The following is an 18033-nucleotide window of genomic DNA, read 5'->3' as shown; positions in this document are numbered from 1 at the left end:
GCTTAAAACAACAGAAATTTATTCTCTTACAGTTCTGGAAGCCAGAAGTCTGAAATCCAGGTGGTTGCAGGACTGGCAGTCTAACAGTTCTAGGGTAAAATCCTTTATTGTCTCACCCAGCTTCTCGTGCCTGCAGGTATTCCGTGGCTTGGGGCTACATCATTTCTGTCTCTGCCTCCATCTTCCCTTGGCCTTCTCCCCTGTGTTTCTGTGTCTGTTTCCCCTGCTCTTTTTTTTTTTTTTTTTTTTTTTTTTTTTTTGCAAGAACCTATCGCTGAATTTAGGGCCCATCTTAAGTCAGGATAATTTCATCTTGGGACTCTTAGACTTAATTACATCTTCAAAGACTCTTTCCAAACAAGGTCACATTCACAGGCCCTTGTGGACCTGTCTTTGGAGAGGTCACTATTCAACCTATTATAGGCACTTACTATGAACTTGGCATTGTTCTAGGGGTTCAGGATACATTGTGGAAAAAAGTGTAACATAATTCCTGCCTTTGTGGAGCTCAGATTCTAGTAGGGGAGACAACTGACAAATACTGAGCATAATAAATAAGTCTGATGTAGTTCCTTAAAACGTAGTAAATGTTCTAGAAAAAGAAAAAGTGCAGCAGGGTAAAAAGGACCCTTGACTCCTGGGTTGAAACTGATCAGGGACAGTTTGCAGTATTAAGTTGAGTGGTTCAGGGAAGCCTCACTGAAAAGGTACCATCAGGAAAGACCTGGAGAAAGCAATAGAATTTCACCAAATGCGTATGAGAGACAAGAGACTTCCAGCTAGAGGAAATGGCTAGAGTGAAGACCCGAGGGCAGGACCTTGCTTGCTATATTACAGAAGCAGCAAGAAAGCCAGGGTGGTTGAACAGATTAAGAAGAGGGGAGTGTAGGGGAGAGGAGCCAGAGAGGCCAGTGAAATGGGAAGTCAGAGCAGGACGGACATGGAAGAGTGACCCAGGAACACAGTCCTGTATCTTTCCAACCATATACTCATCTACTCAAAACTTCAGCCCAAGGCTGTGACCCTCGCAGGTATCTGTCAAAAACCAGAAGGCACCATCAGCTGGAATTTTTAAAAGAAGGAAGAATTTTATTTATAGGAAGATGGGCAAGTAAAAGAAAACCAAGAGGGATGCTGAAAGCCCAGGATGAGCAATGGCAGAAATCCAGCACTGAGATGCGTGTGAGATCTGGAGCTGTGGAAATATGGAAAGGACTGTGGGATGTAAACTGTAGTCCTGGATGGGCACAGCCAGAACCACAAACTGCAGGGCAGGAATAGGGCAAGAACCAGCCCTATTGCTCTCTCCTCCAGCTTTCTGATCGGGTGGTACCACTCACTGTCCAAACCCAAACAGAAGCCAGAAGGCACTGGAGCCCGAAAGTCAGGGCAGGGCCCACCTGCATGGACGCAGAGCAAGGCAAAAAGGGACAAAGATAGCCTGGGGTGGCAGACAGAGAATAAGGGACACAGCCAAGTCTAGTGTTGTCCCTGGAGAGTCTATGGAGGGTAGACAGCTGCAGTCCCTGCCCACATGGCACTTGCATTCTGGTGATGGACAGACGTTAAACAAATACCCTTAAAAAGGGGGGGGGGCAGATTCTAGAATAAAATCCACCCCTCCTTGAAAGAAGTGAATAGGAAGGAGCTTTTAGCCTAAGAGTAGACACCAGTCTGCATTCTGCTGAGGCAGCTAAGATTCTGATAGAAAACACATGGTCACTTGGCTTGAATAATCAGAAGATGGGTACAGCTATCCACTACAATTTGGGGAAAGGGCCTGGACTTCTTCTCACATCATTGCAATGTCCTACCACAACCCAAAAGGCTGAAAACATGTTCATTGGCCTTGGGAAGTAAGTGAGAATAAGACAAATTTCATTCAGACACCCTTGTTCAAACCCAGCACATACGAGTCCACAGCCAGAAATGCTTCAGCAGTTCCACACGCTACACCCACAGTGAGAGAACAAAGGCTCCCTGGACCTGGGGAGAACTATAAAGGTCAGGTAGTCCAACACCTGCACGATGGGGAGCCTCTCCCACTGCACCCTGAAGCACTCCTCATAATGGGAAACTCATTACCTCCTGAGGGAGCTCTGACTGTTAAAAACATCTTCTTTATGCTGAACTGCACTGTGCCACGTGATATCGTCCATGTAGGAAGATTATGAAATTGCTCGAGAAGGTCTAAAGGAGACATGAAAAATCATCCTAGGAGCAGCCGGGAAGGCTACTGTGTGAGAATAGTCAAGATGACCTCCATGCCTCCTTTGTTTCAATAAATGAAAAGTCATGGCCCTCAGGGAAGACTTAAACTCAAAAAGGGGTATGATTATAATTCATAGAGTCAAAAGAGGATAGCAGATTCCTCAGAAAGTTAAACACAGAATTACCATATAACCCTGAAATTCTGCTCCTATGTATATAATCAAAAGAAGGGAAATGGTACTCCAAAAAGTACACAGACAGGTAGATTCACAGCAGTGCTATTCACAGTAGCCAAAGGACGGAAACAGCCCAAATGTGCATAAACAAATAAACGGGTAAATTGTTGTACATACCATAAGCCCTCCCTGTCCATAAGTTCTGCATCTGTGAACTCAACCAACCACAGATAGGGTATATTTGGAGAAAAAAATTTCTTAAAAGTCCCCAATTGCAAGACCTGAATTTTTCCCTTGCAGGCAACAATTTATATAGCATTTACATTGTTATTAGGTATTATAAGCAAACTGGAGATAATTTAAGATATACAGGAAGATGTGCATAGGTTACATGCAACTACTATACCATTTTATATAAGAGACTTGAATATCTATGGATCTTGGAACCAGCTTCCCACTGGTGAATATTATACAGCCATAAAAAGAAATAAAGTACTGATATACACAGTAATGTAGATGAACCTCAAAAGTATGATGCTAAGTGAAAGAAACCAGTCAAGAAATGTCACACTATAAGACTCAATTTATAGAAAATATCCAAAAAAGATAAATCCACAAAGCCAGGCTGTAGATTGGTGATTGTGAAAAGTAGGAAAGGGAGGGAATGAGGGGAACTGCTTAATGGATAAGGGACTTTGGAATGACGACAAAGTTTGGAAATAGAAGTGGTGGTCACGCATCACTGTGAGTGTTGTAAATGGCACTGAATTGTTTGCTTTAAAATGGTTAATTTTATATTATATGGATTCATCTCAATAAATTATTTTAAAAGAGTTAAAACAGTAGGATGAGTATAGATGTCATCAAATTCTACCATATTAGAATTTTTGGTAAAGCTAGGTTTACTACCAGGTAACAAACCCAAGAACATAATACACCAAAAGGTACACCAGATAATGATATAAACTGGTTCAGGAAGGCACAGACCAGTGCTTCTTAAACAATCTGTTGTGGAGGAGAAATTTTATCGTTGTTGCTATTTTGAATTAAATTCCCAATCTGTTATGGGTCAATACTTCTGTAAAATAAAAATGAATTGCTAGGACTTCCAGCATCCACCTAGAATCTAGAAGGCTGGAAAGAGTACTCATGTACCACCAACATGACAAAGCTGGGTAATTTACAAAATCATTGTCTTCATCCTATTAGAAAACCTATTAGATGAGGCCTCCATACAAGTGGGCAAGAATAAGTTCAAATTTTTGGTGGATTGCTAAAATCCAAGTATGGGCTGGCAGAAGAGACTAAAAGTCTTCTGGGACCTGCAGACCCAGGAGAGTTCAGACCTGCTCTTCTACAAGGACATCACTGGGTGCTCCTAGAGAAGGACTCAGGGGGCCAGAACTGGGGTGCAGGGTAACTGCCGTCAAGGGTGCAGGCCTGGAGAAGGGGATGTGATGCTATTGGGAAAACACAGAGCTCTTTACAGTAGCTTCTTCCTTAAAGGAATAAAGGCTTTGAATTACTGGGGTTATGCAGCAAATTTTGTCATGCAGGGGCGCAGATAAAGACCCTCTGCATTTCAGGGAAGAGTAAAAGAATAAAGACCCTTTCCCTATGGGGAGACACAGGCCACCGTGATGGGCCCAGACTACTAAAGGTTTCCTAAGGTTGGGGAGGGGTCATCACCGAGCGAGTCTCACCCCTTGTAGAGCAAAGACGATGACCAAGATAAAGAGAGATACTCCATTAGTATAAAGAGGTCAATTCACTGAGGAGACATAACAATCCTACATTAGAATTTCACCAGAGCTTCTAAGTACAAGAAGCAAAAAGTGATAGAAAGGAAAGGAAAAGGAAGGAAAGGAAAAGTAGACAAATTCACAATTCCAGGTAGAGATTTCCTCACTCTCCTCTCAGTAATCAATAAAATAAGTAGACAAAATCAGTACAGATGTAGAGGACCTGAATAACATGGTCAGTCAACTTGGCCTGACTGATATTATGAAGCTCTGTATGAAACAAAAGTAAAAATATACACGCTTTCCAAATGCACACAAAACATTCACTAAAATGACCATGTGCTGAGCCAGAAACAAACCTCAACAAATTTAAAAGAATTTAAGGCATACAAACTGTGTTATAAGACTGTACAAAATTAAACTAGTAATGAATACAAAAAGATGTCTGGAATATTGCTAACTATATGGAAACTAAGAAAACCAGGTGTAAAGAACACATAGCTCAAAGAGGAAGTCATAATGGAATATAGAAGATACTTAAAAAAAAAGAAGATATTTTTTAATTGAATGAAAATGACAAAAAAATATGTGGGCTTTAGCTGAAGTAATGATCAAAGGGAAATTCATAGGACTAAATGCTTATTATATTAGAAACAAAGAAAAATATCAAATCAATAATCTAAGTTGGTTATTAATAATCTTAAGAAACCAGAAAAATAAGAGCTAATTAAATGCCAAGCCAGCAGGCAGAAAAAAGCTAATAAAGATTAAAGCAAAAAAATTTTTTTTAATTATGGAAAAAAGTCAATAGTACCAGAAATCTGTTGTTTGAAAGATCATTACAATTGATAAACCTCTAGGCAGAACAAGATAAAAAAAAGATACAAGTTATTCACATCAGGAATTAAACAGAGATATTAATAATATAGATATTAAATATATTAAAAAGATGATGAAAGAATATTCTAAACAAGACCTCAAAATTCAACTTAGATAAAACTGACATCTTTTTGAAGACAAAAATTATCAAAGTTCATCCCCTCCCCGGAAAAAAAAAGATAACCTGAATAAGGTCTATGTTAATCAAAGAAAATGAATGTGTAGTTAGAAATCTGACAATAACCACAACAAAATCAACAAAAACCTATAGGTCTCAGGTAACTTTACAAGTGAATGTTACCAAACATGTAGATGGAGAATAATACCAATTAGATAGAAATCGATCCATGAAATAGAATAGGAGGAGGGAATATTTCTCAATTCATTTCATAAGGCATTATCTTGACATCAAAACCAGGTGAAAACATTAAAAGAAAACTATAGACCAATACCCATCATGAACACAAGATTTAAAATTCTCAACTGATATTAGCAAATCAAACCCAGCAGTATATTAAGAACATATCATGACTAAGTAGTATATATACAGGGAATGCAAGGCTGGCTCAACATTGAAAACAATCAATATAATTCCCTATGTACACAAACTAAAGAAGATAAAGTGTATAGTCACCTCAGAAACTAGAAAAACATTTGACAAAATACAGCATCATTATGATAGAAGCATTCAACAAACTCAAGAGAGAGGGAACCTCCTCAGCTTGATAAAAGGATCTAGAGGAAATTTATAGCTAACTTTATACTTGGTTGCAAGAGACTAAATGTTTTCCCATTAAGATTGAGGACAAGACAAAGGTATCTGTTCTCATTACAATGGCCCTCCTGTATCTGTGGGGGACATGTTCCAACACCTCCAGTGGATGCCTGAAACTGCAGATATTACCAAACCTTCTATATACTACAGGGTTTTTTTCCTACACATGCATACTTACGGTAAACTTTAATTTATAAATTAGGTACAGTAAGAGATTAACAACAATAACTGATAATAAAACAGAACAACTATAACATTACACTATAATAAAAGTTATGTGAAAGTGGTGTTTCTCCCAAAATAGCTACTGTACAAATTTAATGCCTTTTTGATCTTAACTAAGTGCTTACACACTTAAGCTGTAACTTTTGCAGTCTGAGGTGCGACAGCAAAACTAGCACAATTTTTTCTTTCTTTCTTTACAATTTTATGACTAGAATATTCATTCTTACCATAGATCTTAGCAACATCAGCATGATTTTTTTTCTTTCCTTATTAAGCCAAGACTTTTTACCTTTTCACTTAAAGGAAACAACTTACAACTTCTCTTTGGTATATCTGAATTGCCAGCATCACCACACTTGCATTTGGGGGCCATTATTAAGTCAAATAAGGGTTACTTAAACACAAGCACTGCAATACCCAGAGTTGATCTGATAACCCAGACAGCTACTAGGTAACTAATTGGCAGGATACACTGGACAAAGGAATGATTCACATCCTGGGTAGGACAGTGAGATTTCATCATGCTACACAGAACAGTATGCCATTTAAAACCTATGAATCGTTTATTTCTCGAATTTTCCATTTAATATATTCAGAACACACTTGACCAAGGGTAACTGAAACACAGAAAGCAAAACTATGGACAAGGAGGAACTACTATATTTGTTAGCTTTCATAGTATTGTGGAATCATGGTAGTAAGATACTGTCGTTCTAAGTACTATAGTTCTGAGCTGTGAAATATAGCAATAAAGAGAAATAAAGAATATGCAGACTGAAAAGAGGAAATTAAACTGCACCTGTTCACAGATAACATGATTGTCTACATAGAAAATCTCTAATAATTCACAAAAATGCTCCAAGAAATAAGTGAGCCTAGTGAAGTGACAAAAAATTGTACTTCTATAAACTAGCAACGAACAATTAGAATTTGAAATTTTAAAAACAGTATGAATTAAAATAACAAAACCTCACAATATTTATGTATAAATCTAACAAAATATGAGCAATGTCCTTACCCTGAAAACTACAAAATGCTAATGAAAAAAATCAAAGATCTAAATGAATCAATAGAAGTATCACGTTCATGGACTTGCAGTCCATATTGTTAAGATATCCATTTCCCCAAAACACTCTTTATGATTAAAACAATGCAAGTCAAAGCCCCTGTAAAATACTTTATAGAAATCAACATGTTGATTACTAAAATTTATAGGAAAAAGCAAAGGAGCTAGAATTGCCAAAAATACTTTTGAAAAAAGGACAATATTACAGAACTTACGCTATCTGATTTTAAGACATACTATAAAGCTACAATAATCATGACAGTGTGGTATTTGCAAAAGGATAGACCCATTAATCAATGAGACAGAGTCAAGAGTCTAGAGACAGATCCACATATATGTGGTCAATAAATCATGACAAAAGTACAAAGGTAAATAAATGGAGAAAGAATAACCTTTCCACAAATGATGCAGAAACAACTGGATACCTATATGTAAAAAACAAATCTTGACCTGTAGTTTGTACCATGTAAATATAGTAACTAAAAATGGATCATAGACTTAAATCTAAAACCTACAACTATGCAACTTCTAGAAGAAAACACAGGAGAAAGTCTTTTTGATCTTATGTTAAACAAAGATTTCTTAGATATGATACCAAAAGAAAAATTTGATAAACTGGACTTCATCAAAATTGAAAAATATTGCCCTTCAAAATATATGATGTTAATAAAAAGAAAAGGCAAGCTACAGACTGGGCTAAAATATTTACAAAACACATTTGTGATCAACAACTTGTATCCAGATTATGTAAAGAACTCTCAAACTCAATCAACATAAATCAAATAACCCAATTAAAAATGGGCAAACAATTTGAACAGCCACTTCACCAAAGATGTATGAATTTCAATAAGCACATGAAAAGGTGGTCAACATCATTAGTCATTAGGCAAATGCAAACTAAGGCCATAATGAAATATCACTACACACCTATTGGAATGGTAAAAATTAAAACAAAAACAACATAATTCTGACAATGTCAAGTCCTGGTAAGCATGTAGAACAACTGGAGCTTTCAGATGTTGTTGACTACAATGCAAAGAAGGGCCAGCAGCCACTTGGGAAAACAGTTTTGACAGTTTCTTACTGAATTAAACATACACTTCTCATGAGACCCAGCAATCAAACTCCCAGGTATTTGCCCCCCAAAAATGGAAATGTATAGCCAGGAATAAGTTTCATATTTCCACAAAAACTGTACACTAATGTTAACAGCAACTTTATTCATAATCACCAAAATTTGGAGACAACACAAATGTCTCCCAACTCCCAAATGGATAAACAAATTGTGGTATACCCATACAATGGAATACTAGTCAGCAAGGAAAAAGATTGAACTGTTATGTGTAACACACAGATACATATCATGTGCATTATAATAAACAAAAAAGCCAGATTTCAAACTATATATTCCATTTGTATGATTCCATTTGTTTCTCAAAAGGGCAAAATTTTAGGAACAGAAATCCAATCAGTACTGCCAGGAACTGAGGATAGTGGGATTGATTGACCTCAAAGGGGCAGGAAGTAATCTGTCAGAAGATATAACTGTTCTTTATGTTGACTGTGGTAGCAATTACCATATTGTACATGCTTGTCCAGACTTATGGGACTCAACACTAAAATGGGTGAGTTTTACTATATGTAAATCATTCCTCAATAAATCTGACTTTTAAATAAATCTCTACTTTATATATGTCTTAGAAAGATATCCACTAAGTGAGAAAAGATACCAGAAAAGTAATCTGAATTGTGTCTTCCCATTTATGTGAAAAACTGCATAGGGAGGTAGGAGGGTTAGCATGTAGGCATAAAATCTTGAATTATTTTACTAGTAGTTACTTCTGTTAAGATGAGCATTTAACATGTAGTATTTTTGTATGAAAAATAGCTTCTAAAATGATTGATTAGATATGGAAATGTTACATTCCTTTAAAATTTTCTGAACACTTACTTAAAATCTCAGTACTTCTCTCATGGACCTTTAATAATTTTTGGACTGGTACCAGTCCATGGACAACTTGCATAGATAATTTCCTAGAATAAAGATGCAATATATATTTTAAAAATTAAACAGTTACAAATTAGCAGTATTACAGTATGTAATATATAATAACATGCACTTTATTAACCTATTCCCTTTCTGTACACAGTGTTCCTCAGTAATAAAAGGAGATTGTAAATGAATATGTAACATATAATTCTATTATTGTTTCATAAATAAATTATCTTTCATATGTATTTACAGAAAATATTCTGGCAATTAAAACATCAAAATATGACTAACAATTATTTCTAGGTAGGCTTATTGTATTTAAGTATCACTTCATTTCTTGGTATTTATTTTCTAATTTATTATAATTATACAATGGGGAACAAAAAGGTCTCTACTTAGTAAGTCAAGGGAACGAGGTATTTGGAATCCATCTTCCCATTTCAGAGGCCAAGTTCATCAAAGACCTATAGGTCCTTTCACAATATGCCAGTAGGACTTCCTGGGATGCCAAATTCTCGACCACATCTTCCAGAAAGCACTGCTCCTTTCAAAGTCTTCTTTACTACACTCCTACCATGTATGCAGTATTACACCAGATATTACAGAGGGTGCAAAAATACGTGAGACAGCCCGTGGCTTCAAAGACCTCTGGGCATTTTAGGGGTGACATGGGGAGGGAGGTTGAGGTACCCAGAGACTCTGTGGGAGAAGGAAACCCAGGATGAGCCATCAACATTGTTAAAGTCAGTGAGAGGCTGGGAGAGGTGAAGCTGTCCTAGGAACAGGGACCAGAGGGAGCCAAAGCTGCAGGTCGGGGAATATGAGACTTCAGTCCATTGTGACTCTGATGCAGGTGCCTCAGTGGAGCTGGGTTGGAAAGATCAGTTGAGGCCATATCACAAGGAGCAGTAAGGGCTCAGATGAGGAGTTTGGGCTTGTGGGCACTGGGAAGCCACTGGAGATGTATGTAGGGAAGACAGACCCACCAGAGCCATGTGAAGTCGCACTTCGGTTGGCTGTGTGGGTAGCACTGTGTAGAGTCCTGGGGCTGGTCCAGGGAAAATCTGGAGGTGGTGGACCAGTTATCTGAAGGGAGGGTAAGTAGGATTTTAACAGGGGCAGGAAAAATGGAAAGAGGAGAACACAAGGGGATGCCCTGTAAGGTATCAGCCATTCAAACATCACGACTGAGTATAGATAAACAATGACAAAGGAAGGAGAGGAAAAAAGTGACTCAAAGTTTGAGGTGCAGGTGAGACATTGAGAAGACATGGAGAATAATGCTCAAAGGACCTAACAAATGAGGAGTGATGTGGGAGAAATGGTATCACAGACAGAGTGCTGTGGGTGACAGAAAATACAGCCGGCTTTCTAGGGGCACCAGGAGAAGTTTCTTTAAATATTGGAGGGGAGTCTTAAAAGGCCTATCTCAGGAGTAAGCAGTCAATATTTTAGGCCACGGGCAAGATTTGGATGGATATGGGCAGTGAGGAAGTTTGCCGGTGGAGAAGGGGGTCACCTGCACAGTTTATGTTGAAAGAGGAGATAACACTCACCAACAGAGAACCAAGCGAGACCAGGGCCGGAGGGGAAGGGCAGCAGAGGCAGGCGAACAAGGGAGGCTCCTGGATGTCTGTGTGAACTGAGTGGAAGGCAGACGAGACTCAACAGAGAGGCTGAGAGGTGTTTGGGGAGGTGGAGGTCATAAGAATAATGCAAGGACAGGTAAGCAGAAGAAAGCTCCGGTCGATGGCAGACAAATACACTGGGACCAAGGAGAGACTATATGAGGTTCTTTGGAACTTGGATGTGGCCCTGGGGAGAGCTGTGTCTATACAGCACCGGGGAAAGAAGTCAGGTGAGTTCTAGGACCCTGGGTGTGATGTGAGAGGTACAGGGGTTAGGGTGAGGCTTTTTAAGTAAGGCACTGAAGACCAGAGTGAGGCGGAAGAGGAGATGGAGGAGGAAGAAGAAGAGGTGGAGGTGGGAGAAGGGATGAGCTTGGAGGAGGGATGATAGCAAAGTTAGGAAAAGCTTTCTTTTCTTTTATTTGAAAGAATCTATGAAACTTCATCTTTCAAGTAGGAGAAAGGGTCAGTGGTAAGGGGAAAGAGATGTTAAGGGCTGGAGTGATTGTGTCCAGGAGGAAGACAAGGTTGCTGGCAAATGCAAATGGTTGATGGAGGGGAGGGAGCGGATATCTCATCTCAACTAAAGCAAGAGTTCTCAGACTTTCTCAGTTCATGGTGTCCTTAGTGTCTCAGTAGTGTTTTTTTAATGGAGAGCTCATAGACCAAAAGAAATAGCTAACAGTTTCATTTTATGGAACAATTTAGTATGTATTTATATACTAACAATTTAATCCATTTGACAAAGATAACTCACATAGATTGAGAGAAAACATTTTCATCCTGTTCTGCAAGGCTCACATTTACTAAGGGGGTGTGTGCACCTGTTGGGCCCTGAACAACTCCCCAAACCTTGGAATCATTCTCACTGGACACTGCCACTTCCATCTCCTGTTCCATACTGATTTGACACTGCACTCACTGTTCGTCATAGCGACAGACACCAAAATGCAGCTTTGAAACTTTGCACGATATTATCCAAAGATACGGAGCATGATCTCACACTGAACCTGTGAATTATCTCAGTGGGCAGTTCACACAGTGTCTGACTCACGTTGCACTTTGCCGTGCTGCCTTCAAACATTTAAAACATCCAATAGCATCCCTGTGACTTTACTATGGCACTCTAGGGAGCCGTAGCACAGTTTGGGAATGACAGGGCTATGGGGTGGGGGTGGGTGGAATAAGAATAAGAACGAATGAATGAATGGAGGGCTCCTAAGATGGAGAGGATGGATATTGAGAAGACTAAGAAAAGCAGGCATCTGGGCCATCACCTAGTAGTTTTCCATTGTAGCAGCCTTTACCCTACTAATTTACTTTTGAAATGAGGATTCATGAGCCAGAAAGGTGTCCCAAGCAGGTCCCTCACTGTATAGCTGATATAACTTAATGCAATTTCAGGGTTACCAGTTCTTTCCACCCCAGCTTACCTGCAGGGTGTGAAAGTCCTCAACTAATTTGCCACATGACTCATTAACCAGGGGAAATCATTTAAGTGAACACTGGCTAAACATTGACCAAGGTCGCCATTTAACCTTCAAGGAAAAATGACCCTTGACCACCTGCATACAGCCAAATTGTGCCACGAGCCCCAGAAATGCCAACACCCCACTTCTGAAATATGTTCTAGGCTTGCTTGGCTCGAGGCCTAGAGAGGCCACAGAAGAGTCAGAAGCCAGTGAGAGGGGAGGGAGGATGGGATGCAGGGAGTTGGAGGGGGGAGGTGCATGGCAAGGAGGGAGCCCCAGGAAGGCAGCCACCCCCCAGAGCAGGATGAGCAGGACGAGCTCCCCTCCTCAGTGTCTGCTAGTTAGCTGCCCATGGCCACCAGGGTGAGAAGGGGGCACACAAACGCCCTAACACCCACCTCCCACTTAACTTAGACCTCAGCTTCTCCGGGACACCCCATCTACTCTTCATTCCTTCAACTAAAGGCATGGAGGGGACGTAGACAAAGTTCAGAGAAGAGGTCAAAGAGAAGTGAACTAGCCTTTCTGAAGAAAGATTAACAGAGTCCAAAAAGGCAGCCATAGGTAATTTCAAAGGTTTTACACAGACACACACACACACACACACACACACACACACACAGGCAGCACATTTCCTTCAGGGGACACATCATGCACTAAAGCAGGGACAGTTTGGGGTGGGCTTAATACCAAAGTGAAGGCTCCCTTGCCTCTTCCAGCTTCTGGTGGCCCCAGGCACTCTTTGGCTTGTGACTGCTTCACTCCAATCCCTGCTTCCATCTTCATGTCTCTGCATCCCCATCTTCCTCTCCTCCTTTCTCTGATAAAGATATCTTAACTGCATTTAGGGCCCACCCTAATCCAGCACGAGCTCATCTCCACTCTTATGCCAACTGACATGGACAGTTCAGTAATGTCAAGCCCATTTACACTGTTGCACAGCCAGTCATTCCCTCCTCCCCCAAGTCACTGGTAACCACCATTCTACTTTCTGTTCCTACAGATTTGACTACTCTAGGTACCTCATATAAGTCTAATCACACGGTATTTGTCATTTTGTGACTGGCTTATTTCACTTGATACAATGTCTTCAAGGATCATCCGAGTTATACCATGTGTCAGGATTTTCTTCCTTTCTAAGGCTGAATAATATTCCATTGCATGTATATACCACATTTTATTTATTCATTCATCCATCATTGGACAGCTGGATGGCTTCCACCTTCTGGCTATTGTGAATAACACTGTTATGAACATGGGTGTACAGATATCTTTTTGAGACTCTGCTTCTGATTCTTGGGGGATAGATAAACCCAGAAGTGGAATTGCTGGATCATACTACCATGCTATTTTTAATTTGTTGAACCATCATGCTGCTTTCCATAGCATTTTGCATTCCCATCCAGAATGCACAAAGATTCCAATTTCTCCACATCCTCTTAACCTCTCTTTTATACTGCTGCCCATAAGCAACTTCACAATGGAATGGCTGCTAAATTAACCATACATCCTCGAACCAAACCTAGCCGAGGCGAGACTGGCTTCACATCAGCTGCCAGACACCAATCCATAGCAAGACAGAGCTGTTGCTTAAGAAAACAAGTTCATCCTCTGATGCAGGGAGGCTTGCCAGGCAACCAGGTCTGGGGCCCCGCCATGGGGAGGGGCTGCCCTCAACTCAGGGATGCTCCTCGTTACCTTGGCAGAGTCTAGCACGAGCCCACGCACACCTCCCCAGATATCTCATGACCTCCCTCCACCCCCAGCATTCAGTTTATTTTCCATCGCTGACATTTGCAGTGACTACACTGAAAAGCTGTGTCAATCGCTTCTTTGTCTAAGGGAAGGCCATTTATCATTTGCTGTTTTCTCAATCTGAAAACATCATAACCAACCCGTGGGCGTTGGCTCACATTACACTCTGTAATTTCAGTTAGTGAGTTAATGGGAAAGGCGCATTAACATTCTGTTTGTGGTTTCAAATACATATTTACACAGTTTGACTTTGCATATCCCCAAACTTATAATTTATTCATCATTATGTTCCCTATTTTCGACTCTTAAGCATTAACTGCCCTCATTTAGGTGATGAAAGACAGGGAGGCTAGCGATGGTGGTTCCGCACACACGGAAAGCCGACCATCTCCCAGCAGAACGGAGCACGCCCGCTCGGTGGTTGGGGAAAAAAAAATCTCCCATTTGGCCGAAATCTCCAAGTTAATGGGTTCATGCAGAGCTATTGCCTCCAAACATAACAGACAAGGATGACTGAGCAGGAGCCTTGTGTCAACTCTACCATTTTATGTCTGGGGCCAGACAGAGCCACGACGCTGACCGTGCATACCAAGAGCTCAGATTCCCACCCAGAGGGGTTGTTGAAGATGCCAGGACTCTGGTAAACTTCCTGCTCCATCTTCCTATTGGTTTCTTATAAAATGTCTTCATTTTTTCTTACCAATGCATTTAACTTCAACTCATTCTTAAAGCACACGTTTTCCTGTATTTCCACTGACAGCTGAATAAAGGAAGGAAGCATTGCCCAGTGGAAAGGATGCAGACTTCGGGCCAGACAGACCTAGGTTCACACCCCAGCTCTGCCATTTACCAGCCTAGGAACGTGGGGGAGTCACTGAAATTCTGAGAGTCTCAGTGACTTCACCCATAACAGGAGGGAGATAAAAGCCACCTTGTGAGCAATGGTCAATAATTACAGTACACGTGCTCCACGCCAGGGCATAGCACTCTACACGGTAGGGCCCACCTGGCCCCACTACAGTCCTGCGTAGAGAATGCCAAGTCTTCTTCACCTATGGCCTCAGTGTCTCACTCAATGACTTCCAGAGAGTAGGAACTTAATAAAAGCTCAGTGCATGTTGAATTAATCACAGGGACAGAAGAATTGTCATATCTAACTAATGAGGACAATCAGGGAGAATTTGGTTTAGAAAGAGAGTCAAAGACTGAGGAAGGATCCCATCAGAATCAATAGAATCACAATGAAGATAAATAAAAACACTAGTTCATTTTATTCCAGACTGTGAGAAGGACGAAGGGAATCCTGAAGCTTGAGTGGAGACGTACATTTTAGGATGACAGAATTATTTGATTGACCTTGTAAACTCATTTCCCTCTGACTTGGTGCAGACTGAAAAGATTAGCACATTCCAAAAAAAGGTTTATGTCAACTCACCAATGATAGACCCATAAGGAATTAATTGGGCATTTACAAAATAAGTAATTAGGAAATAAATTGGATGCCCACCAGACTTCCCTTTTGAAGCTCTGCCTTCCCTTCCCTCCTGCCTGGCTTCCCCTTCAGAAATGGTGTGTCAGTTCCTAGTTCACATTCCATCCCCCTGGGGCTTTCCTGCTTGCTGGAAACCAGTTAAAACCCTACCCTCAAAGTCTCAAGATACAGTCACTTCAAAGAGTAGACAAATTTTAATAGAACCCACCTAGAAAGAAACGAATCCACCCTGAAACAGAGGAACAAAGCTTTGTAGGGAAGAGGAAGGTACTCTGGGTAAGGGAACTCCTCCTCATTTTGGTCATGCAGTCACATCCTATTCCAGAGACAGAGAAGATGGCTTTGGAAGGAACAGAACTATGACCTCTCTGTTGTAACCCTGTCGCCCAGCCTAAGCTAGATGACAGCAGGAATGGGTCAGTCTCTTTTCCGTCAGGCTTCAGTGCCACTGTGGGACAGCTCTGATAGTTAGAGTTCCTTCCATACTCTCAAACACTGGGCAAATCAGAGTCTGTGTCATTGCGCAGTGGTGTGATGATCCCTGGCTTACCTTTTCTCTCCTTTTGGGCTTTGACCTGGGTCTGTGTGTCCTGGGCTCATTGGTCCTGTTTCTGGCCTCTGGAGTGGGACAGCAGATGGTGATGCCCTCTCCCCTTGACGCCCTTCAGATACTGAACCCAGCCCTTCTAGCATCCCCCTAAGTTATTTTTTTCCAGGCTAAATGTCTCTAGCTCTTTCTACAGTTGCTCTGCTGACCTAGCTTTGGCAGTGCCCATTCATCCCCCTAAAAAGACCCTATATGACTGACTTTTCATAGTAGATGGGGATTTTTTTTAACCTCCCTTGGGACCATCACCAGGATAGGGTATGAGACGCAAATGCTCATCCTATATGGAAGTTTAAAAAAAAATATGAGGGCATACAATTAGTGTCAGAGCCTCCAGGAAGCTTAGAGAGAATCAAGTCCTCATTCTACTTTGTAGAGAGTTTGAAGGTCACAGAGCAAGTAAGTGGAAAAACCCAGTGGTGAGTTCCAGCCTTAAAACTCTCAAGGCAGAGCAATTAGTTCTGCTCTACACTGCTTCCTTGGATGAAGGTGACAGGAGAGAACACATCAGGTCCTAGTGATCACTTGGGCATCCCTATGTAATTCCTCCACCTGACACTGGGGCGCACTGGCACATCACCCACCCCCCAGGAAGATCTGAACGCCCGCCAATGCTGGGGATGATTTACAGGGCCTGGGAGATGATTTTCCAAGAAAACACTCCATATAATTGGCCTTTGGTATCTCTCCTCGGTGGTGATTTATATGTCTAGGACAAGCCAAAGAACATCTCTCCCACCTCTGCAAAGCCTCCGGTCGCTGGCCCTCAGAGTTCAGCAAGTTTCTGGCCAGAGAATGTTCTTCCTCTCCACCCACTCAGCCTTTTTTTCTGTGGTTTGCAATCTCATTTGCTAAATATACTAAGATGCCCTGTACACAGCGGTCAGCAGTTCCATCGTGTGCCTGACTTCCTTTGGCTGGGAGCATCACTCATAAATCCTCGTGCTGGCAGCTGCCATCCATTTATATCCATGACCCCCCAGGACTGAAAGTTCAAGTTCTTCCATGGCGACGCCTTCTTCATTCAGGACCTTCCATGAGAGTAGAGCCCCCATCCCTTCATCCCCACACTCAAGTACCTAGCAGGGTGGTAGGCGCAGAGAAGGCACTCAGTGAATACTTAATGGAATGGAATGCTTAAAAATATTTAGGGAGTTACTTTTAAGCCTGGCCACTTATTCCTGAGTGCTGAGTGACAATGGCAGGCCAAAGCTAAGTGACCCAGATGCAAACCCAGATGATGAGTAGGATGAAGCACATTTTGAGTGCAGGAAGCCAGGGCTTGCTGAAGAAACAAGCAGCAGAAAGTTTCCCAGCCTTGCAAAGAGCTTCAGGCTTTTACTGCTTCCTACTAGCCCCATTGACAGAGTTATGGTCAAGCAGCCCCTGCAGGATTTCCTGAAAGGTGAGGATCTCCCACTGAGGGAAAGGTAGAAGAAAGAGGGGGACAGACAAGAGCAGGACACTTTCGAGAAGGTTTGGAAGGACGTGCTGGTTAAACTTCCCCTGCCGAGCAGACCTCACTGGCAGTGACATGCTCTGAACTCAGGCAGGGCTGGGCTTTCCTGAGAAGACGGGGCGGGGTGGGGGCTGGAAGAAAATGAGAATGAGTGCTTACTGGCCTCCAGTAGGGAAGTTTGGCTTAATATAGGTCAAGGGAAGCCTTTGAGAAGACTGAAAAATGAGGGGCAGGCAGAGTGAAGGAGGAGTGGGGGGGGGGGAGGGATGGACAAAATCAGTTACTGACTCCCAGGGGTGGGAAGAGCAGCTAGGGACAGATGCCCACATTTCCTGTCTGCAGACAGGCTATCTTCTGGTGAAATCTAGGCAGGGCAGGGGAGAGAGCCAGGATCACTAGGAAAGATGGCAGATGTTTGGGATACAGACAAATGAACGCCTGGAGCCAAGTCGTACCCTGCAGACAGAGGGGTCTCCCCTGCAGGACCTTCTTCCCTTGGCTACCCCCGGAAAGCACATCAACAAGATGGCAGGTGACAGGACAGAGAGTTGAT

At 41.6% G+C, this 18033-nt stretch overlaps 1 protein-coding gene and 1 long non-coding RNA gene across 3 annotated transcripts in view; both read right to left on the bottom strand.

Annotated features, from left to right (window-relative positions):
- Positions 1-18033, bottom strand: part of LRMDA (leucine rich melanocyte differentiation associated) — a 1095017-nt gene that overhangs the window by 488641 nt on the left and 588343 nt on the right. The gene's annotated exons all lie outside the window — the stretch shown is intronic.
- On the bottom strand, positions 3520-16104 carry LOC116667315. The gene is made up of 3 exons (XR_004324205.1): positions 16092-16104; positions 13156-13158; positions 3520-3765 (listed from the first exon to the last, which is right to left on the bottom strand). It is a non-coding gene; the product is annotated as an uncharacterized LOC116667315 (long non-coding RNA).

The sequence above is a fragment of the Camelus ferus genome, chromosome 11 (assembly GCF_009834535.1).
Source record: "Camelus ferus isolate YT-003-E chromosome 11, BCGSAC_Cfer_1.0, whole genome shotgun sequence".
Taxonomy (NCBI): Eukaryota; Metazoa; Chordata; class Mammalia; order Artiodactyla; family Camelidae; genus Camelus; species Camelus ferus.
The sequence above is the reverse complement of the archived record's forward strand: the minus strand, read 5'-3'. Positions and strand labels throughout refer to the sequence as shown.